This window comes from Cetorhinus maximus, chromosome 21 (assembly GCF_964194155.1).
Source record: "Cetorhinus maximus chromosome 21, sCetMax3.hap1.1, whole genome shotgun sequence".
Taxonomy (NCBI): domain Eukaryota; kingdom Metazoa; phylum Chordata; class Chondrichthyes; order Lamniformes; family Cetorhinidae; genus Cetorhinus; species Cetorhinus maximus.
This window is the reverse complement of record NC_135899.1, coordinates 65,306,487-65,330,132: the sequence shown is the minus strand read 5'-3', so window position 1 is coordinate 65,330,132 and position 23,646 is coordinate 65,306,487. Positions and strand designations below refer to the sequence as shown.

The 23,646-nt window shown below is 43.8% G+C and overlaps 1 pseudogene; it reads right to left on the bottom strand.

Annotated features, from left to right (window-relative positions):
* Positions 1 to 2,499: 2,499 nt before the first annotated feature.
* LOC144696227 (U2 spliceosomal RNA) lies at positions 2,500 to 2,630 on the bottom strand (annotated as a pseudogene).
* Positions 2,631 to 23,646: the final 21,016 nt, after the last annotated feature.

Here is a 23,646-nt window from a genome sequence, read left to right as displayed (position 1 = left end):
TGTCTCCTTAACCAATTAGAAGCATCATCCACTCTGAGCCTGGAAGTACCTGTTAGAATATTGAATTCAATGCCCAATCAGATATAGGCCAGGATTTTATGGCCCCTCCTGCCTGGTGGGATATCATGGTCCTGCTGGACTGAATGGAGATTTAAATAGCTCGCTGCATCCGCTGTGGGGGAGACACAATATGACGGGGCCGTAAAAACCTGACCATAGTAAACAAAATAAAGAGCGGGAAAGAAGGATTAGATTAAGATAGATAAAAGAGAAAGAAAGAAAAATAATTTAAAAAATAACTTAAAAAAAAATATCTGCAACAATAATTGAAATCTGAGGAAATGATATTCTGCACTTGTAAACATTAATTTTCAGTGCCAGAGAGGTTGTTTGGCAATAATTAAGACTTCCATCGTGGTCTGACTCTGATTCTTCCTTTCCCTTCCTTGTTTCTCTGTCTCCAGATTTGTGGATGGGCAATTGATTAATATTTGCTACTTTGACTACATTTCCTCCTACTGCACTTCCTGTAAGAACTCTACTATTCTCGCAGATTCTCTGGATACACCTCATTCATAGTGATAATGCCACTTTCTGTACCGCTGCTTCTGATATGTCTTCGCTTTGGATCCTCCTCACAGTGGTTGACAGTTCACTCGACCATGCTCGTTCCATTACCCGCACTTCTGCTTTCACTCCTTTCCCTTCAACCCTAAGTCATGATAGAGTTTCCTCTGTCCCCACTTTCCACCCCACCAGCCTCCACATTCAACGAATCATCCTCTAGAATTTCCAACACCTCCAGCATGATGTCACCACCAAACATATCTTTCAGCATTCTGAAGGCACCCTTCCCTCCTCGTCACCCTGATCGACTCCTCTATCATCACCTAAACCTCCACCCCTTTCCATGGCACCTTTCCATGCAAGCACAGGAGATGCAACACCTCCTTCCCTCTCACTTCCTTCCAAGTGAAACAGCGATTTATGTGTTCTTCTTTAAATTTAGTACATTGTATTCACTGCTCACCATGCACTCTCCTCTCTTTTGGGGCCTCCAAACACAGATTAGGTGACTACTTTGTAGAAACCTCCATTCAATCTGCAGATATGACTCCCATCACCCAGCTGCTTGTCACTTTAATTCTCCACCCCACCTCAAGCTCTCGGTCCTCAGCCTCCTGCAGTCTTCCAAAGAAGCTCAATGTAAACTCCTGGCGCAGAATATCATCTTTTGATTAGGCACTGTACAGCCTTCCTCACTCAACACTGAGTTCAACAATTTCAGATCATGACCTCTGCCCCCATTTTTTTGGATGGCAGCAGTTGGTGATAATTCTGCTTTTCTCATTCACACGTCCTCTAGTCCCAACTTTTGTTCCTTTACTTTTCCATTACTATCTCTTGCCTTGCACCATCATCCTTTTGTCATTTAATCTCTCCTGTCTTACACCTTATCACATGCCTTCCCTTTTGTTTCTCCCTCATCTCTATTCCCTGCCTTGGTACTTGCTTAAAGCCTGTACATGTGAAACTTCTTCCAGTTCTGACAAAAGTCATTGACCTGAAATTTGTTTTTCTCTCTTCTCAGATTTTGCCTGACCTGCTGAGTATTTCCTGCATTTTCTGTTTTAATTCAGCCGGCATGTTTATAGAGAGGGGCTCTAATCAGACAAGAAATGTAATAAAATGCTGGAGAAGGTTGGCTTTAGATCAGAGTGTTTCATTATTTCACATCAGAGCAGAAAGACCTGTGATAGTAATGGGGAACATTTGGAAACTGTAATAAATGAAACACAATAAAGACACAGCTATGATCCACTCTTAATAATGAACTGATTTGCGTGTGTATCTGGGATTTAAGGCATCCAGTGTCTAATTTATGTTGACATTTGCTTTGTGCTTTGGCAGATGATGATGTTTTCAATCCTGACTCATCATTTTGCGCATTATTGTCTAACTTCTGTCAGCTGTTTCTAAGACCACTCGTGATCTAGCCTTTTGTCAACTGCTACTGTATTATTGATCAAACTTAATGTAAAATGAATCAATACCATCCAAAAAGGGGGAAAACCTGAAAACATTGAAAATCTGAAATAAAAATGGAAATTGCTAGAAATAGGAGTTTGTCAGGGGAAAAGAGGGAGATTTTTACACAGAAAGGAGAACTTAAGTATTTCGAGTTAGAAGCACATCAAAATTAATTTTTTTTCACCTTAATCACCCAGTCTAATTACTAACTTTAGTCCTGCTAAAATCTGGTTCTCAAAGCCATTGCTGATTCCATGACGTCTTTTTGTTTCATCAAGAATGGATATCCAAATGTTGATAAGTGGGACTGAGCCAGGTCACCGCTGTGGGGGTGGGGAGCCCCTCAATAGGGCAGCCATTGGCTGTACTCCCACTCAGGCAAGCAAGGAGGAGCTGTGGGCACTCCTGGTCTGCTGCTTCCAGGCAGTTGATCATCTCCCCTTCAAATTGCGAAACTGGTGGCTGACTAGAGAGTGCCTGTTTTTTTTAAAATCAATTTAATATATGGTCCCCAGATAAGGGACGTATCAGATATTAAACTGATAAGAACAGATACTACACTTGATCTTAGTTCCTTAATCCCTTTTTAATGAGGCTCTAAGTGAGCCTAATTGCCTGCCCACCTGGGGCTGGTGGCCTTCCTGGGCCCTGAAACCCAGTCAAAATGGCCGTCGTTGGAAACAGGGTTGGGAAGCTTCATCATTTTTGGGCCCTGTCTGCATCCGTTCCTGTTATTGGCGGGGCCCAAAAACTTAGTCTATTGTTCTTATTCAGTGTTTTCTCTTCTTACTGCAGATGTGATCCTACAAATATTTGCATGATTATTGTTCCCACAAACATCAAGAGCTCTCAGAGAACACTTTTGAAAATGGAGCCAGATTTCTGATCAACTGAAATTTGGATTTAAAGTGGTCTCTGCAGGAATGATCTTATTGTAATGGCATTTTTCATTTGCTTCTAGTTTTTATTTCAAATTTATAAAATCCTTATGTCCAGCCCGAGTTTGCATTTTTAAACTGTAATTAATATCCTGTTATTGACATCTGATGTTCAATCGCCCTTTAATTTGTCCTTTAGAAAGACCAGAAAAATTTTCCCAGATTTTGCTGAAGCACTAGATTGCAATCAGAAACACATGGTGGTTAAACTAATTCTTGTACATGCCTGGATCTCCCCAATGGGAGGAGAATAGTGGATCTGTGCTGAATGCTCCATTGTCAGTCGCCATGCCCATGGATGGCAGTTAGATGCTGGGAAGGGTATTTAAATTTGAACTGATGAGCATTGGGTGAACTGCGTTCCGTGGGTGTTAGGGCTATGAAACGGATTAAATGATAAGTTGTCTTTAATGACTGAGATCTAAGACTTCTGGCATAGTGTATAAACAGTAATCAGAGCAATGGTCGAATTGGATGGTGCCAAACCAGAATCAGAATAACAGAGTAAATATTTAACAATATGAAGAGCTTAAAGAACTCTCTTGCATTTTGAGCACACACTGCTGTTTTATTTTAGAAATAAGGTGGGGAAAGCCGCAGAGTATAGGAAGTGGGTTTAGATTCATGATTCCCCATGCATTATGTTGGGGATCTCAGCCAAGCAAAAAGCTTGGTTCTCATGCTTTCATGCAAGGAGGGATAGTGATTTAGAGACATGGGGAAGAATTTTCCCCCCCGTCAGCAGGGAAGTGCAGGAACGGGTGCAGGCAGGCGTGCCTCCGATTGGCACCCCGGATTGAGGGTGCGCTGCCATTTTACGTGGGCGGGCCAATTAAGGCCCGCCCAGGGTGACATCTGCCAGGAAGCCCTATGCACTCCCTGTGCGGGCGGGGGGAGGGGGGGAGTTTACTCAGCCAAGAGTGTGCTCTTTCGCGCGTGTGCATGAAATAGTGCACTGACCTCCCTGAGGCTAAGGGAGATTGGCTCCAGCTTTAAAAATGGTAAAGGTACAAAAACAAAATTTCCCTGACGTGTCCCCTCATGTGACACTGTCACATGAGTTGGGACATGTCCATCACTTTAAATCAAGCATTTATTACATTTTTAAAAACCCTCATGAAACCTCATTCCGCCCGTGGATGAGGTTTCATGCTTTTTCTGAAGCCCGCCAGGGCTCCCGGCCTGTCTGCCAACCCTAAGGTTGGACATGCAGCTCCATTAATTAGGTTCATGACTTTTTAAATGGCCTCAATAGGCCGTTGAAGGCCAGCGGGTGCACAGCTGATTCAGCTACGCCCCCGCCGACCTGAAAATGGAGATGACACGGGGTGACATCGGGAGTTCTGCCCGATGTCATCCCGCGCCATTTTATGCGTCGGCAAGCGGGTCCAGTCCTGCCCCCCTTCCCTCACCCCCCGCTCGCTGTCCTAAAGATCCTGCCCATGGGGCTTTAATAAATAGAAGAAGAATGGCGATGGAAAACTGTATTACTCTGGCTTCTTCCACACCATGTAGTGTCACACTCTCTCAATAACATTGTCCACCCACCCAAATGTGATCATGTAAGAAAAGTGGTCACCCAATAATTACTATCAGAAAATTGGGATGCCGTGAGGATGGTATAATGCTATAGGAATGCAACTTATTTCTATATATAATCCACATACAAAATGTGCATTTGGGGGAATGAGGTTTCATGAGGGTTTTTAAAAATGTAATAAATGCTTGATTTAAAGTGATAGACATGTCCCAACTCATGTGACAGTATCACATGAGGGGACATGTCGGGGAAATTTTGTTTTTGTACCTTTACCATTTTTAAAGTTGGAGCCAATCTCCAACTCTTTACCATTTTTAAAGTTGGAGCCGATTCTCTGGGAATGTGTATAAATGTGTTTGTATCATGTCTCAAGATTTTTGATCCATGTTTTTTCATGGGAAGGATTTTGGTATTGAGTTATAGTTAAGGCTTTTTTTTTAATAACAAAGCAATTTTGTTCAGGTTTCAAAAGGAAGTCTACCTGCTGCAATGCTGGACAGTATGTAGTAAAGCCAGTCTGGTGCATAACTCACAGGGCAGAACCTTGTGGAGGCAATGGGGGGTCTTGCCTGCCGTCTGGAGAGCCAATGAGAGACCTGCATTACCCACTTTGGGGAAGGCCCACCGATCCAATCAGGCAGAGAGACTAGTGGCAGGGCTATCCCTGGGCTCAGGACCGCCAGGTGGGGGGAGATGGGGGGGGTTGGAGGTCTCGCCTACCAAAAGATGCCAGTCAATCAGAGGCTGGCAGCACTTTTGCTCAGCAGCGCCACAGGGGAGTTGGTGACTGTTGCAGGAAATACACACAGCAGAGGCCCAGGATTAAGGAGCAACCCAAGCCACGTGGCAGGAGGGTTTTTGTGGGATTGCGGGATGCGAGGCTGGAGGGCTGAAGGGTGTGTGGGGGGGGTCAGAAGCAAGGGCAGGGAGGTGGATCTCCGCAGGCCCCTCACACCGCCTTTCCCAATCCCGGGTACCTTAAATGAGTCACTGAGTGCCTTTCAAGGAGGAACCTCTGCCGCCCAGGAGAAGACAAGCAGCCCACACAGGTTTACTTGTTGTGCACACCGCATGGTGATAGGCCCACCCACAGTCGGTTTCATACCAGCGGCGGCAGGATGAGGCCCTTAAGTGGTTATTAATTGTCCACTTAAGGGCCTCAATTGGCGGTGGTGTGGGAAGGCCAACCAGAGGCTTTCCCACCCTGGACCTAATCAGGGTGGAGGCAGGAAGGCAGCAGGTCGCTTAACTGCCGCCCTCCCACCCAATTAAACGTTCGCCCCACCTCCAAAAATGCCACAAGAGAGGACAGAAGATTCTGCCCACAGTCCATTTCAAACTGTCATAACAAGGATCTAATGTTTCATTCCAGGCCAATTTGCTAGGATGATCAGGGACATTAAACAATATTGTCTCAGGCTAGCAAAGAAATATACACACTCATTATGAGGACAATTCTATTCATATGGGATTAACATGAGTGAGAGGATATATGTCTGGGAGAGGGGGTTTGTTGATATGACAGACCTGCTAAGGCTAGGGAATCTTGCATGGATATATATTGGGTACAATATCCTCTGCTTTCTAGGTCCAGAGTGAACAGGGAGAAAGGGACACATAGCTAATTTAGCTTTGGACTGCAGAGAAGATTGTAAAACTCATCCTGGGTCTCGTGTTGGAGGCTAAAATTGTAGGTGGTCAATTTTCGCATTTAGAAAGAATCTGAAAAAAGGATATTGTCAAAGTCAAGTCAGGCCATGCTAGAGATGGGTGCATAGTTTCTTTTCCCTCCATGTTTTGGAGAAGTAAAATGAGACTGAGCTAAAAACGTGGAATTTGCTTTGACTGTTACTCTATGTTCACTTGCAATTTGTGAAATCAAGTAGCTTTTCAATTCATATCTGGCCAGGTCTCACTAAGTGCTTCAGTCTGCCTTTGAAATGCTTGGAGGGCACGTATGAAAAAGATGATATCCAGTTCAGATCACAAAGGAGTCTTCTTGGTACATTTGTGGCAGAAGTGCCACATCACAAAATGTAAGACACTCAGATTACTTATGGGAGTGAAAATCATCCCTCCCTCCCTTCAGGTACCATGCCTTAAGGGGGCATTGGAGACCATGGACCTCCATGTTAATCTTGCTCTGGAGGCTCTGAAGAAGAGTCATATGGACTCGAAACGTTACCTCTGTTTTTCTCTCCACAGATGCTGTTAGACCTGCTGAGTTTTTTCAGCATTTTCTGTTTTTGTTTCAGATTTACAGCATCCGCAGTATTTTGCTTTTATCATTCTTTATCTACCTTGACCTATTTTACCATTGATCTTCCTATCAGCATCAGAGTTTCTAAATCATGATATTTTTAGAAATTCCAACTGTCTCTTTCTGATCTTGGTCACCAGAGTTCTTTTGGTCTCAGATTTTATTAGCATCTCTTCATTAGCAGTGTGACTTGTCCAAGATATCTTCATTATTCACCACAAAAACCACAATTCTGCAGCCTCAATTCTCCTCTGCATTGCTTCACTGATGTTCAAAGCTGGCTTCCATATGTCAGAATTGGTGTGCTGTAGCATTCCAGGATTCTTAGTTTTCTTTTCTTGGCTAATTTCGAGTTGATCATAATCTTTTTCATTTTTTTGAAATGCATCTTTGTCTCATTTCTTGTTTACACTTTCAGTCCAATGTTAACATACTTCCTCGGTAACATAATTTGTCCATCTGTGTGACATTTTCAAACTTCACTGTGATCTTACATTCTGGTATGGTTTTCTTTTTGGACACTAAGAGACATTTTATTTTCTTACAATTTATGCCCAACCCTTTCTTCTCACTTTCACTCATTACTGTATCCAAAATCTTTTTCAGTTTCTCTTCAGTCAGTCGGGAGATTGAAAACAGCGCGAGAGGAGGGTCAGTCGGGAGATTGAAAATAGCGCGAGAGGAGAGTCAGTCGGGAGATTGAAAACAGCGCGAGAGGAGAGTCAATCGGGAGATTGAAAATAGTGTGAGAGGAGAGGTGACTGGGAGATTGAAAACAGCGCGAGAGGAGAGTCAGTTGGGAGATTGAAAACAGCGCGAGAGGAGAGTCAGTCGGGAGATTGAAAATAGCGCGAGAGGAGAGGTGATTGGGAGATTGAACACAGCGTGAGAGGAGAGTCAGTCGGGAGATTGAAAACAGTGCGAGAGAGTCAGTCGGGAGATTGAAAACAGCGCGAGAGGAGAGTCAGTCAGGAGATTGAAAACAGCGCGAGAGAAGAGTCAGTCGGGAGATTGAAAACAGCGCGAGAGGAGAGGTGATTGGGAGATTGAAAATAAAAGGAGGGGAAGCTGAAGAGGAGCGGTCAGCGTGTGAGCGGCCCAGTGAAGGAGTGGAGCTTTGAGGCTTTGGCTCGAAAGGCTTCGGTGAGCAGAGGCTGAGGACGAGCTTGCTCCCAGCGAGGTAAGGCCGGGTAAGTTCCTTTAATTAAATTAGGAGTAGGTAATGGAGGCAGCAGTTAGGGCAGTCGAGCGCTCTGAATGCAGCATGTGGGAAGTCTGGGACAGCACAATTGTCCCTGATGACTACACCTGCAAAAGATGTATCCAGCTACAGCTCCTGACAAACCGAGTTAGGGAACTGGAGCTGGAGCTGGATGAACTTCGGATCATACGGGAGGCAGAGGCAGTAATAGACAGGAGTTTCAGGGAGACAGTCACCCCTAAAAGTCAGGAGGCAGGTAGCTGGGTGACTGTCAGGAGAGGGAAGGGGAATAGACAGAAAGAGCAGAGCACCCCTGTGGCCGTTCCCATCAACAATAGGTATACCGTTTTGTATACGGTTGGTGGGGACGACCTACCAGGGACAAGTTGTAGTGGTCGCGTCTCTGGCACCGAGACTGGACCCTCAGCTCAGAAAGGAAGGAGGGAAAAGAGGAGAGCAGTGGTGATAGGGGATTCGATAGTTAGGGGGACAGATAGGAGGTTCTGTGGGAGAGATCGAGAATCCCGGATGGTCTGTTGCCTCCCTGGTGCCAGGGTCCGCGATATGCCGGATCGAGTTCTCAGTATTCTCAGGAGGGAGGGTGAGCAGCCAGATGTTGTGGTCTATGTAGGGACCAATGACGTGGATAGGAAGGAGGAGGAGGTCTTGCAAAGAGAGTTTAGGGAGTTAGGTGCAAAGTTGAAGGACAGGACCTCCAGGGTTGCGATCTCAGGAGTGCTACCCGTGCCACGTGCTAGTGAGGCTAGAAATAGGAAGGTAATGCAGCTAAATACGTGGCTAAGGAGATGGTGCAGGAGGGAGGGCTTCATGTTTCTGGGCAATTGGGCTCTGTTCCAGGGAATGTGGGACCTGTTCCGACGGGACGGTTTGCACCTGAACTGGAGGGGGACTAACATCCTTGCGGGTAGGTTTGCTAGTGCTGCTCCGCGGGGTTTAAACTAAATTTGCAGGGGGAGGGGAACCAGAGTGTTAGAGCAGATAGTGAGGTGGAGGAGGATAAAGGTCAAGCGAGGAATGCATGTATAGGCACAAATCAAAGGTTTGTATGTGATAGAAATGTTCTCAGGTGCATCTATTTCAATGCAAGGAGCATTGTCGGAAAGGCAGATGAGCTTAGGGCGTGGATTGGCACATGGGATTACAACATTATTGCTATTAGTGAGACTTGGTTGCAGGAGGGGCAGGACTGGCAGCTCAATGTTCCGGGGTTCCGTTGTTTCAGACGTGATAGGGGGGGAGGGATGAAAGGGGGAGGAGTGGCATTACTAGTCAGGGAAAATATCACAGCTGTGTGTAGACAGGACAGCCCGGAGGGCTTGTCTGCAGAGGCCATATGGGTGGAGCTGAGGAACGGGAAAGATGTGACCACACTAATAGGGTTGTATTATAGACCGCCCAATAGTCAAAGAGAATTGGAGGAGCAAATCTGTAGAGAGATAGCAGACCGATGTAAGAAACAGAAAGTTGTGACAGTAGAAGATTTTAACTTTCCACATATTGACTGGGACTCCCATACTGTAAAAGGGCTGGATGGCTTGGAGTTTGTCAAATATGTTCAGGAAAGTTTTCTAAATCAATATATAGAGGTACCAACGAGAGAGGATGCAATACTTGATCTCCTATTAGGGATCCAGAAAGGTCAGGTGACAGAAGTATGTGTAGGCGAACATTTTGGGTCCAGTGACCACAATGGCATTAGTATTAAGTTAATTATGGATAAGGATAGGTCTGGTCCTCGAGTTGAGATTCTAAATTGGAGAAAGGCCAATTTTGTGGAAATGAGAAAGGATCTAGGAAGAGTGGATTGGGATAAGTTGTTTTCTGTCAAGGATGTGTTCAGTAAGTGGAAGGCATTCAAAGGCAAAATTTTGAGAATGCAGAGTTTGCATGTTCCTGTCAGGATTAAAGGCAAAATTAACAGGCATAGGGAACCTTGGTTTTCAAGGGATATTGGCGATCTGGTTAAGAAGATGAGAGAGGTGTATAGCAGGTATAGGCAACAAGGAGCAAATGAGGTACTTGTAGAGTATAGAAAATGTAAGAAAATACTAAAGAAGGAAATCAGGAAGGCAAAAAGAAGACATGAGGTTGCTTTGGCAGATAATGTGAAGGTAAACCCGAAGGGTTTCTACAAGTATATTAAGAGTAAAAGGATAGTAAGGGACACAATTGGTCCCCTTGAAGATCAGAGTGGTCGTCTATGTGTGGAGCTTCACGAGATGGGGGAGATCTTAAACAGTTTTTTTGCATTAGTATTTACTCAGGAAACTGGCATAGTGTATAAGGAAGGATGGGAAACCAGCAGTCGTGTCATGGAACATATAGAGATTAAAGAGGAGGAGGTGCTTGCTGCCCTACAGCGAATGAAGGTAGATAAATCCCCCGGGCCTGACATGATATTCCCTCGGACCTTGAGAGAGACTAGTGTAGAAATTGCAGGGGCCCTGGCAGAAATATTTAAAATGTCCTTAGCCACGGGTGAGGTGCCGGAGGATTGGAGGGTAGCTCATGTTGTTCCGTTGTTTAAAAAAGGCTCCAAAAATAAACCAGGTAATTACAGGCCAGTGAGCCTGACGTCAGTAGTAGGTAAATTATTGGAAGGTGTTCTGAGAGATCGGATATACAATTATTTGGACAGCCAAGGGCTGATTAAAGATATTCAGCAAGGCTTTTTGTGTGGTAGGTCGTGTTTAACGAACCTTGTAGAGTTTTTCGAGGAGGTAACCAAAAAGTAGATGAAGGAAAGGCTATGGATGTTGTCTACCTGGACTTTAGTAAGGCCTTTGACAAGGTCCCACATGGGAGGTTAGTTCAGAAGGTTCAGACACTTGGTATCCATGGAGAGGTTGTAAACTGGATTCGAAATTGGCTGTGTGGGAGAAGACGGAGAGTGGTAGTGGATGATTGCTTCTCAGACTGGAGGCCTGTGACTAGTGGTGTGCCTCAGGGATCTGTGCTGGGACCATTGTTGTTTGTTGTCTATATCAATGATCTGGATGATAATGTGGTAAATTGGATCAGCAAGTTTGCTGATGACACTAAGATTGGAGGCGTTGTGGACAGCGAGGAAGGCTTTCAAAGCTTGCAGAGGGATCTGGATCAACTGGAAAAATGGGCCAGAAAATGGCAGATGGAATTTAATGCAGAAAAGTGTGAGGTGTTGCATTTTGGAAGGACAAACCAAGGTAGACATACACAGTAAATGGTAGGGCACTGAGGAGTGCGGAGGAACAAAGGGATTTGGGAGTTCAGATACATAATTCACTGAAAGTGGCGTCACAGGTAGACAGGGTTGTAAAGAAAGCTTTTGGCATACTGGCCTTCATAAATCAAAGTATTGAGTATAGGAGTGGGATGTTATGGTGAGGTTGTATAAGACATTGATGAGGCCAACTTTGGAGTATTGTGTGCAGTTCTGGTCGCCTAACTACAGGAAGGATATCAGTAAGATTGAAAGAGTGCAGAGAAGATTTACTAGGATGTTGCCGGGTCTTGAGTTACAGGGAAAGATTAAACAGGTTAGAACTTTATTCCTTGGAGCATAGAAGAATGAGGGGAGATTTGATAGAAGTTTACAAAATTATGAGGGGTATAGACAGAGTAAATTCGAGTAGGCTCTTTCCACTTAGATTAGGAGAGATAAACATGAGAGGACATGGCTTTAGGGTGAAAGGGGAAAGGTTTAGGGGGAACATTAGGGGGAACTTCTTCACTCAGAGAGTGGTGGGAGTGTGGAAGAGCTACCATCTGACGTGGTAAATGCGGGCTCACTCTTAAGTTTTAAGAATAAATTGGATAGCTACATGGATGGGAGAGGTCTGGAGGTTTTATGGACTGGGTGCAGGTCAATGGGACTAGCAGAATAATATTTCGGCACAGACTAGAAGGGCCGAATGGCCTGTTTTTCTGTGCTGTAGTGTTCTATGGTTCTATGGCTCAGAGTCAACAGTAAGAACGATATCATCTTTGACATAGCTTATATTATTAAAATTGTAACCTCTAACTAATAATCCAAGAAGGTCTTCAATCTCTCTAGGAATATTTTCACTAGTCAAATTGAATAAATCTGGGGAGAAAACACCCACTTGTCTTACCTCTCTTTTAATCTTCAGAAAATCGCTTAGATTGGTCTCAACTTCTACAGCTGTAGTTTGTTCCCAATTCACAGAATCACAGAATCACAGTGCAGAAGAGGCCCTTCGGCCCATCGAGTCTATACCGACATGTGAGAAACATCTGACCTACCTACCTAATCCCATTTACCAGCACTTGGCCCATAGCCTTGAATGTTATGATGTGCCAAGTGCTCATCCAGGTACTTTTTAAAGGATGTGAGGCAACCCGCCTCCACCACCCTCCCAGGCAGTGCATTCCAGACCGTCACCACCCTCTGGGTAAAAAAATTTTTCCTCACATCCCCCCTAAACCTCCTGCCCCTCACCTGAACTTATGCCCCCTCGTGACTGACCCTTCAACTAAGGGGAACAGCTGCTCTCTATCCACCTTATCCATGCCCCTCATAATCTTGTACACCTCAATCAGGTCCCCCCTAAGTCTTCTCTGCTCCAATGAAAACAACCCAAGTCTATCCACAACAAAAACAGAATTACCTGGAAAAACTCAGCAGGTCTGGCAGCATCGACGGAGCAGAATAAAGCTAACGTTTCGAGTCCTCATGACCCTTCAACAGAACTGAGTAAATTTAGGAGAGGGGTGAAATATAAGCTGGTTAAGGTGGGGGGTGGGTGTGGTGGGGGGGGGGGGGGGGGTGTGGGGAGAGAGAGAGAAGTGGGGGGGGGGTGGGTGGTTGTAGGGACAAACAAGCAGTGAAAGGAGCAGATAATCAAAAGATGTCACAGACAAAAGAACAAAGAGGTGTTGAAGATGGTGATATTATCTAAGAGAATGTGCTAATTAAGAATAGATGGCAGGACACACAAGGTACAGCTCTAGTGGGGGTGGGGTGAAATAAGACTAACAGGGCATAAAAGGTATAAATTTAAAAATAAAGTCTATCCAACCTCTCTTCATAGCTTAAATGTTTCATCCCAGGCAACATCCTGGTGAATCTCCTCTGCACCCCCTCCAGTGCAATCACATCCTTCCTATAATGTGGCGACCAGAACTGCACACAGTACTCCAGCTGTGGCCTCACCAAGGTTCTATACAACTCCAACATGACCTTCCTACTTTTGTAATCTATGCCTTGATTGATAAAGGCAAGTGTCCCATATGCCTTTTTCACCACCCCACTAACATGCCTCTCCGCCTTCAGAGATCTATGGACACAGACGCCAAGGTTCCTTTGTTCCTCAGAACTTCCTAGTGTCATGCCATTCATTGAATACTTCCTTGTCAAATTACTCCTTCCAAAGTGTATCACCTCACACTTTTCAGTGTTAAATTCCATCTGCCACTTATCTGCCCATTTGACCATCCTGTCTATATCTTCCTGTAGCCCAAGACACTCAACCTCACTATTAACCACCCGGCCAATCTTTGTGTCATCTGCAAACTTACTAATCCTACCCCCCACATAGTCATCTATGTCGTTTATATAAATGACAAATAATAGGGGACAGAGCACAGATCCCTGTGGTACGCCACTGGACACTGGCTTCCAGTCACTAAAGTATCCTTCTGTCATCACCCTCTGCCTCCTACAACTAAGCCAATTTTGAATCCACCTTATCAAATTACCCTGTATCCCATGTGCATTTGTCTTCTTTATAAGTCTCCCATGTGGGACCTTGTCAAAGGCTTTGCTGAAATCAAAGGCTTTGCTGAAGACGTCTTATCACACTAGGATCTTTGTCATCAAGGTCAAGAGATTCTAACATGCTCATCAGTGCTTCATGTTTCACCTCATCAAATGCCTTACTATAATCAATAAAATACACGATTACATCTTTTGTCATCTCCATGGCTCTCTCTGATAGCATGTGCACCATAAAGATAAAATTTCTTGTTCCTCTATCTTCTACAAAACCACATTGAAAAGCTGAAATTTCTGGCTCCACCTTGCTCCTGGCCCTATACATCAGTACTCGAAGAAGGATCTTAGTAATGTGACTCATCAGCCTGATGGCACTATGGAGTTCACATTAAATTACTCCGGGCTTTTTAGGCAGCGCAATAAATAATGATTTACTTAAGTCTTCTGGGATTTCTCCTGTGTCGTAAATATCATTAAAGATGGGAGTCGGTTTGTCTATTCCAAAGACTAAACTTTAATTTGTTCGGTGCCTATTTCATCTGGGCCTTTGGCTTTATTGTTCTTTTTATTATTCATTCATGGGATGTAGGTGTTGCTAGTTAGGCCAGCATTTATTGCCCATCCCTAAAAGCCCTTCAGAAGGCAGTGGTGAGCTGCCTTCTTGAACTGCTGCAGTCCATGTGTTGTAGGAACACCCACAGTGCTATTAGGAAGGAATTCCAGGATTTTGACCCAGAGACAGTGAAGGAATTATTGTTGTTCTCACTTCGTCTTTCATGATCTTTGGAGCATCCATGCTTTTCTTAATTATTGGCTATTCTTCATGTCTGTTGTCCTCAAATAAGTTTTTGTATGTATTCAGTCCATCTTGCAAGTACTTGGTCCCTTTCCATGATCACTTTCCCATATTTCCCTTTGATGTATCCACCAGATGTACACCCAACTTTTCCTGTCATTTCGCTAATGTCTTTGTGCATTATTCTTGAGTCTCCATTTTTGCATTTTTCTATTTCTTCACATTTTTGTTCAATAATTTTTCAATAATGTTTTGATTTTGTTTGACCCTTTTACCTAATTCCTGATATTCTGTTGATCTATTTGCTTTAACTTCCTTCTGTGCTCCATTAGGTTCAATATTTCATCTGTCATCTATTTTTGTTTCTTACTTTTTTCTTTAATAGGAATAGTGCTTCTTGAATGGTTGAATGGGTTCCTTTTTTTTTTATTCATTCACAGGATGTGGGCTTCGCTGGCTGGGCCAGCATTTATTGCCCATCCCTTGTTGCCCTTGAGAAAGTGGTGGTGAGCTGTCTTCTCGAACCGCTGCAGTCCATGTGATGTAGGTGCACCCACAGTGCTGTTAGGAAGGGAGTTCCAGGATTTTGACCCACCGACAGTGAAGGAACGGTGACATATTTCCAAGTCAGGATGGTGAGTGACTTGGAGGGGAACATCCAGGTGGTGCTGTTCCCATCTATCTGCTGCCCTTGTCCTTCTGGATAGTAGTGGTCGTAGGTTTGGAAGGTGTTGACTAAGGAACCTTGGTGAATTCCTGCAGTGTATCTTGTAGATGGCACACACTGCTGCTACTGTGCGTTGGTGGTGGAGGGAGTGAATGTTTGTGGATGTGGTGCCAATCAAGCGGGCTGCTTTGTCCTGGACAGTGTTAAGCTTCTTGAGTGTTGTGGGAGCTGCACTCATCCAGGCAAGTGGTGATTATTCCATCACACGCCTGACTTGTGCCTTGTAGATGGTGGACAGGCATTGAGGAGTCAGGAGGTGAGTTACTTGTCGCAGGATTCCTAGCCTCTGACCTGCTCTTGCAGCCACAGTATTTATATGGCTAGTCCAGTTCAGTTTCTGGTCAATGGTAACCTCCGGGATGTTGTTAGTGGGGGATTTAGTGATGGTAACACCATTGAATGTCAAGGGGCATTGTTAGATTCTCTCTTGTTGGAGATGGTCATTGCCTGGCACTTGTGTGGCGTGAATGTTACATGCCACTTGACAGCCCAAGCCTGGATGTTGTCCGGGGCAACATCCCTCCCTCCCCCCCCCCGCCCCAGGGGGGATGCGCGGGAGCGGGCACGGGCGAGCAGGTTCCCGATTGGCACCCCTGGTTGGGGGCGCGCTGCCCTTTTACGTGGGTTGGCCAGTTAAGGCCTGCCCAGCGTGACATCCGCTTGGAAGAGCTGTGCGCTCCCTGTGCGGGAGTGGGGGGGAGATTCCCTGAGCCAGGAGTGGGCTCTTTCGCGCATGTGCACTAAAGAGTGCGCTGATCTCCCTGAGCCAAACTGCCCCCTCAGGGAGATCACTGGAAGCTTTAAAAATTTGTGGAAGTGTAGAAAAAAACTCCCTGACGTGTCCCCTCATGTGACACAGTCACATGAGCTGGGACATGTCAATTTCTTTTATTTCAACATTTCATAAACATTCTTAAGCCCTCACGAAGCCTTATCCCGCCCGTGGATGAGGTTTCATGTTTTCTCTAAAGGTCACCTGGCCTGCTTGCCAAGTCCTTTATAATGAGCCTAATTACTTTTTTAAAGGCCTTAAGTGGCCATTGACAGTTTGGCGGGCGCGCAGCCGACTCAGCTGTGTGTCCGCCGAACAGAAAATCTAAATGACGCGGGGTGATGTTGGGACGCACGCCCGATGTTACCCCACGTCATTTTATGCGTCGACGAGCAGGCCCTGTCTCCCACGCACCGACTGGAAGATGCAGCCCCAGATCTTGCTGCGTTTGGACATGGTCTTCAAGATGTTCGAAACGGTTTTCAACTGCCACTTTAAATTGTTCTTTACTTGACCATTCTGTATTGAGTGGTTCATAATCTAGTCTCTTTAATGTCCTTGTGTTTTTTTCAACTTCCTCAGCTTCATTTTGATGGCGCAAACTCCAGGTACATTGTTGCTTCCACAGTTGGCACCTGGGTAGGTTTTTGCTTGTTGAACTGCATTTCGGAGTTTATTGCTGCATAGTCAATTTGATTTCTGGTCATGTTGACAGGTCTTTTCCAGGTGTATTTCCTCCTTGGATGCTTCTTGAACCAGGTATTAAAATAACTTGATCATTTACTTTACACCAATCGACCCACATTTCACCTTTTTCATTGGGATCTCATAGGATATGAGGTCCAACTATGTTGCCTTTCTTAATAGAACCTACTTTTGCATTTAGATCACCAATTACAAAAATCACCTCATTTGTTTTATGTTGACGTTTGGCTTTAACAAGGCCGGGATTTTCCGTGACCTCCGGTGTCGGGTATGCCCGGTGGCGTGAGCGGACAATGTGGCAAGACGGCCAAAAATCTGCCTCACAACGTTCAGAAACTGGTTTGCGATCGTCCGCTCCACCCATTGATTGCGGCCCACGTTTCCCGCCATCGGACATTGGGAACTTCATTGTAATACATCAGCATATTATTATAAGGCCAGCTCGCCGGACTTCCTCCCGCTGGATCTTCTGCCCACGTCAGCAGGAAAACACGATGTGTTTCACAACAGCACATAAGTGACGTGCACTTGGCGAGCTGGACTTCACTTGGGACTTCAAAGTTTGTTTGTCTACCTTTCCTTCGCAGTCATCAGCACCAGGCTTCACAGACAGCACCACATCACTTTTAGAGGGGCTCATGGGTAGATTTCTACCTACCTACCAGATCAGTCATATGTGGGTGGCTTTTCAATGGCTGCAGGGCTAGGGCTTGCTTGGGGGAGGGGGTGAAGTGGCCTCAGGCAAGGGAAGAAGCTACAGGACAATGGCTGTACTGGAGAAGGATGGTATCCCAGGGTGTGTGTGGGGGCACATATTGATCAGTGCAAGTGGCCTCAAGATGGTGAGGGCTGAGGAGGTAGTTGCTAGAGGAGATGAGGCCTGATGGACATGTGAGGGTGGTGATGTTCCTTGAGCTGGCAGTGAGTGAGATGCCAGTGAATGTGTGATGGGCTTGAGTGTGTGAGTTTAGACTGACGAGATGGTTGCCATATCCTGGCTGCACGGATGAGATCATTCATCCTCTATCTGCATTGGATGGCCAACCTCTTCTGTGTGGCATTGGCGCTGACTACTGCTGCCGTTGCCACGCCGAGGTGGTAAAGTAGCTGCCCTTCCTGCGGCCAGAGTGGGGGTAGAGGACATTACAGTGGGCCTCCATGGCATCCAAAAGGTACTCGAGGGCTGTAGTCTTCTTGCCTTTCGGGGTCATGTCTTCTTTGCTGCAGTCCTAGGCTAGAAGTACTGTGCGCGGCTGTAGTTTAAATGTGGTCCCTGGCGTGACGAAGCGGCGAGGTGATGGCATGGTGGGTGAATGAGAGCCCACCCACCTTAAAACAGTGTATTTCCCGGGAATGCATAAATATCATGGCGGGTTTGGGAGGATAAGGTGTGAAAACCCGACATCGCGGCTGGCCCTACCGCACTTAGTGCAAATCAAGGATGATTCTGCCTCAAATCAAATTGACTGTGTGACAATAAACAGCAGATTCCAAAACGCCGTTCAACAAGCAAAAACCTACCCGGGTGCTGACTGTGGAAGTGACAATGTACCTGGAGTTTGCACCATCACAATAAAGCTGAGGAAGTTGAAAAAAATGCAGGGCGTTAAAGAGACTAGATTATGAACTACTTAATACAGAGTGCTCAATTAAAGAAAAATTTAAAGTGGGAGTTGAAAACCGTTTCCAACAACTTGACAATCAATATCCTCTTTTTCATTGTCAGATTTTGGTGTATAGTCTTGGATGATGCCAAGATTGAAAGGCTGGACTCCGATTTTAACTCCGATTTATCCAATAAAGCCCAGTAACCCAGCACACATTTTGAAACTTCTTCACCTTGGAAGATTCCTGCACCTCTCTCATGTTTTTCACCTCCTGAGTAGATGAGTGTGATGCCACCTGATCTTAAATTACCTGCATCTTTCCAGCACATTTCATTCAAACCAAGAATGTTGACAAAGCATCACTGCACTTGAGAAAATATTCTAGGCAGAGCCTAAACTTGTAGCAGTGTCTCTGTGTATGTACATGCTTCTGTGTGTATATATGTATGTGTGTAATATAAATAATATATATAGGCAGCTATATGTAATGCTGCATTGATGCTAACATTTTCTGTTTTTACTTCAGATTTCCAGCATCCACAGTATGTTGCTTTCAATTTGTACTAAATAAATACTATGCCTGAATTTTCAGAGGAGCAGGACTACCATTGGTAGGTTAGTGGAGATCATTATTCAAAGAGACATGTTACCAAAGGTGTTACTCAAGACTAAAGGTAGACAAATCATCAGGGCCCTAGGGAATCTGGGAAAAAAATAACAGGGACTCAAGCGATAATTTTCCAAGATTTTGTGGAAAGGAAAACTATGCCAGGAGACTGGAAGGTGGAAAATATAACTTTCCTCTTCAAAACAGTGACAGGGATAAATCAGGAGATTTGAAGGTAGGTAGCTTTATTTTAATTTTTGGCAAACGACTAGGGCACTATAATCTTGCATGGAATTACAAAATACTTGGAGAGACAGGAGTTAATTAGGGCCAGTCAGCATACATTTATAGAAATATGATGAACCTTATCGAACTCTTTAAAAAAATACCTGTGAGAAAATGCAATGTATGTGGTTTGTATAAGTTTTCAAAAAGCACTTGATACTTTTATAGAGGCATTAGTCAGGCCAAAGTTGAAGTATTGTGTACAGTTCTGGGCCTCTTGTTATCAGAAGGATATAAGAGCAACTGAAAAGGTGCTGCTCAGATTTATTAAGAATGTCCATTTACCAGAAAGATGATAAAGAGACGGCTTGAATTTAAGATGTTCACAAAAAATCAACAGGATATTTGAGAAAAGTTGTTTGCGCAGATGGTGGTTTTAATGTCAAATTTTCTGAGGAAAAGTCCAAAAGATATTGAAAAGGGTATTGGGATTGAGCAAGAGAGTGGTATTATACGAGATGGCTCATGTAGAGAAAAACAGGCTTCAGATTTAATGGGTTGAATGGCTCTTTTCTTGTTGATATATTCAATGATACTTTGGATGTGTGTGTATAGGTTTGTACACTTTTTTGTCTATGCCTCTGTATACCTACAAATGTGTACTTGTGTCGATGTATATCTGCATATACAACTGTGTCTCTGTACCTTTGGTTTCACGTTCCTGTTTAAATTAAATTTGCAGGTTATAAGGAGAGGGTTCCATAGGGTCTTTTCAACTCGTACCTTAGTAGGTTAGCCAACTGGATATCTAATGTTTTCCTACTTAGCAGAAGGAACAAAAGATTTGTATTTATATAGCGTCTTTCACAACCACAGGTCTTCCCAAAATGTTTTACAGCCATCAAAGTACTATTGCCCTACGATTGCTGTTGCAATGTAGGAAACACAGCAGCCAATTTGCACACAGCAAAGTACACAAACAGCAGTATGTTAATGACCAGGTGATCTGATTTTTTTGTGATGTTGACTGAAAAATAAGCACTGGTCAGGATATCAGGGATAACTCCACCAAAATAATGCCATGGGATCTTCTACATCCACCTGAGTGGATAGATAGGACCTTGCTTTCCATCTGATCTGAAAGACAGCATCTCATTTCCTCTGCTGCACTTGAGTTTCAGCCTAGATTTTTATGCTCAAGTCTTCAAATGGGTCTTGAACGCACAACCTTTCAACTCAGAGGCAAGAGTGCTACTACTGAGCCACAGCTAACATTAGCAGTACTACCTAGAGAGCTTAGTGGCTGGGCAATAGGTTGAATAATGCTCTATGGCCAAGATTTCAGGGTGAATTTTTGCTGGGACAAAATTACAAGTCAAAAATAAATGAAATTATTTCACACTTTCCACAGTTTAAACTCAATGCATATTTATTAACTCAGCCAATATTTAAACCTTCAATCATACAGAATTCAATACATTTTTAAAATACATATGGTGCAGAATCCACTATGTATAGTTCAGATTTATAAGAGTTTCTTATGGCTTTCCCACATAGTGGAGAGATTAAGTGCATTTGATTCAGAAATTACCCACTGATCAGTTGCATAGTCTACTAATAATATTTCTACATTTTTCAATAAGTTTTCAGAATTTTAATTAATAACATTACATCTATTATATTAAAAATTCCATTATATAAACTTTTTCCAAAATGTTTGCTTTACTTATACCTTTTCTCTAAACAACAGTGTGAAGTACTGTTGTGCATTTAATATTTCTTGATCTCAGAGTGCTCTTCCTGTTCACATTGAACAAACAAGGATAGGTTTAGTTCATTCCCAGCTATATGCTGCAGGGTGGAGTGTTGTGTGGAGAACAGGTATCCAAACTTGTAGGAAATACTGAAAACTCTTGTGACTTGCCCAAACGTAATCGTTCTTTTGCCAACTAGTCCAGGAGACAATTTTCTTCTCTCTAGAAAACTCTCCTATTTCCTTCAAAAGTTTCCCCAAAACCCCTCTCTTTGACTGTGCCTTTGTTCAAAGTTCCTTCACTCTTTGTTTAATGTCCAAACAATAAAACAACTTGAGATTTTTTTTTTTTACACAGAATGGTTATGTAAATACAAGTTATTGCTGCTGATAGCTAGGGTGTCTGTGGAAAAGACCAACCTCACCACATGTCTGCAAGACATACATGACCTATTAGCAGATGATTAAAGCGGAAAAATAGAAAGAAAAACAGGTGTGAAATAACTACAACTATATGTGGAGTGCTTCAGTTTCACATTGATATAATTAATTCAAGAGAAAATTAAAACGCTGTCAGTCTGCTCCATTAGGAAGCAGGGAACACTGAAACATAGAAGTCCTCTTGTAAATCTGGTTTGTATTACTGCCACATAAACTGGTGGCATTTAAGGGTCAGAGTCAATTGCTCTCTAAAAATTGAAGTCCAATAATGATGTGACACACAACATGCTTTTACACAAAAAATCCTCCCTTTTTATACAATTTTCCCTCTTCACATTATTCCCCATTTTGGTCTTCTCCTGCCTCCAGATTACATTCAATTCCCTGTAGTAGCCATCAGAGGTGCTAGGGGACTCTCAGGCATGTCACTTCTTCTGTCTCCGCTTTCCTACTGCAGAGAGTTTACTCTTCATTTGACTAGGAGATGCAACAAAGATGGGAAATGAATGGAGATTTAACCCAAGTCCATCTACACTCTACGGTTCCCAAAATCAGTGTACTTACACTCAGCATCAGTGATCGCCATAAAAAAGTCTACTGATTTCACACTGAAAAACCTATTTTCAAAAATATGGGGTCTAATAATTAGAATTTGTTATTACGAATTTTGTTATAAGGGACTGTTATGTTTAGTGGTCCCTGAAGTCCGAAGTAATTACGCCTTTAGGCTTAGATACTGGAGCTTTCATCGAGTTTATATTTTTACATCTCCCCATGTCTGTGGTAGACTGATACTTTGTTAGTTCAGTACACAGACTGTTATGCAGCAGTGAGTGCATGTGGTATTCTGGATACTTATGTGTACATACACATGACAATATAGTTCCTAAATCATTTTGGAATAATATAACAATTTACCAATGATATTTCCCTGGTAACAGGAACAACTCTGCTACAGTCAGTTGAAAAAGTCAAAACTGTATATGGTAAATCCCTACTAAATGCTATGAGGTTAAGGTCATGATATTCCAATGAGTGTTCTGGTTCTGGTTTTCCGTGTGTTAAATTCATAAGAATACAAAAATCAAGCTTACACTTTTCCACAGAATAGAGGTAAGTTGTTTCATTTAATGAAAATGCAAAAGTTTGGGTAAATTTTAGGCAACACAATCTAAGTTATCATTATGTCGTGATGTCTTCTGCACTGACTGTCAAACACCAGAAAGAACTGAGAGACTCATGTCTTAGTATCATACCTAATGAGAGCTGCACTTTCACTCTGACTTATATCAGTACTTGAAATTGTAACTTTTGCATTAAAAAGTAAACCATGAAACTGATTTAACAAGTATTTCTCTCTAAGTAGTAAAATTATAATAAAACTCTAATTAAAATTAGGGGCTATGAGCCTAGAGAGGGAGGGGGAGGGTATGGTCCACGAGAGGGGCGAGACTTGGGGGACGAGGGCCAGAGAGCCAGTCTGCATGTGAAGGGCAGAGGAGGATCTATGGGTCTGGAGCTGGAGCCATTAAAGTATGGGGGGGCAGCTAGAATTAGATTCATGTGATGGGAGAGAGATGGCCAGGGGTGTGCAAGGGATGGTCTTGGTGTGGAGCGGGGGAGGTCTATGTGAATGGAATGGCGGATGTGGTGGGGAGCTAGATGGATGTGTTTGGGTGAGGGGCAGGGGTGTGGTTGCAGAGTAAAAATTTGTTTTTTTGAGCAATAGCATAACACATGTAATTGTGGATTAGAAGCCCATTTTGCACTCCAATAAATGAACAAAATTGGGTGAAGTACAAAGAGGGTTGCAGACTTGCTGTTGCCTGTTTTGCACTACAGTAAAAACAGAAAGTTGCATTTATATGCATCTTTAACCTAATAAAATGTTCCAAAGTGCTTTATAGGAGCATTGTGGAGCAAATTTTGACATGGAGCCACATAAAGAGCTATTAAGCCAGCTGACCAAAACCTTGGCCACAGAGGTAGGATTCAAGGAATTCATCAAAAAGCCAAGACTTGCCTTTAAATGAGGTCGGAGTGGTAAAGAAACAGAGGGAATTCCAGAGCTCAGGGCCAAGGCAGCTGAAGACACAGCCACCATTAGTGAAGTGATTAAAATTGCGGATACTCAAGCTGCTGGAATCTGTAGTGCATAGGGATCACGAGGGTTCTGGGGTTGGAGGAGATTACAGAGATTTGGGGCTGAATAATACGGCAGTGGGGGTTGGGGGTGTGGGTGAGCCCCTCACCCCCCACCCCTGGAAAGAACATCAATGTGGAGCTGCCATCAACCTATCCTGCAA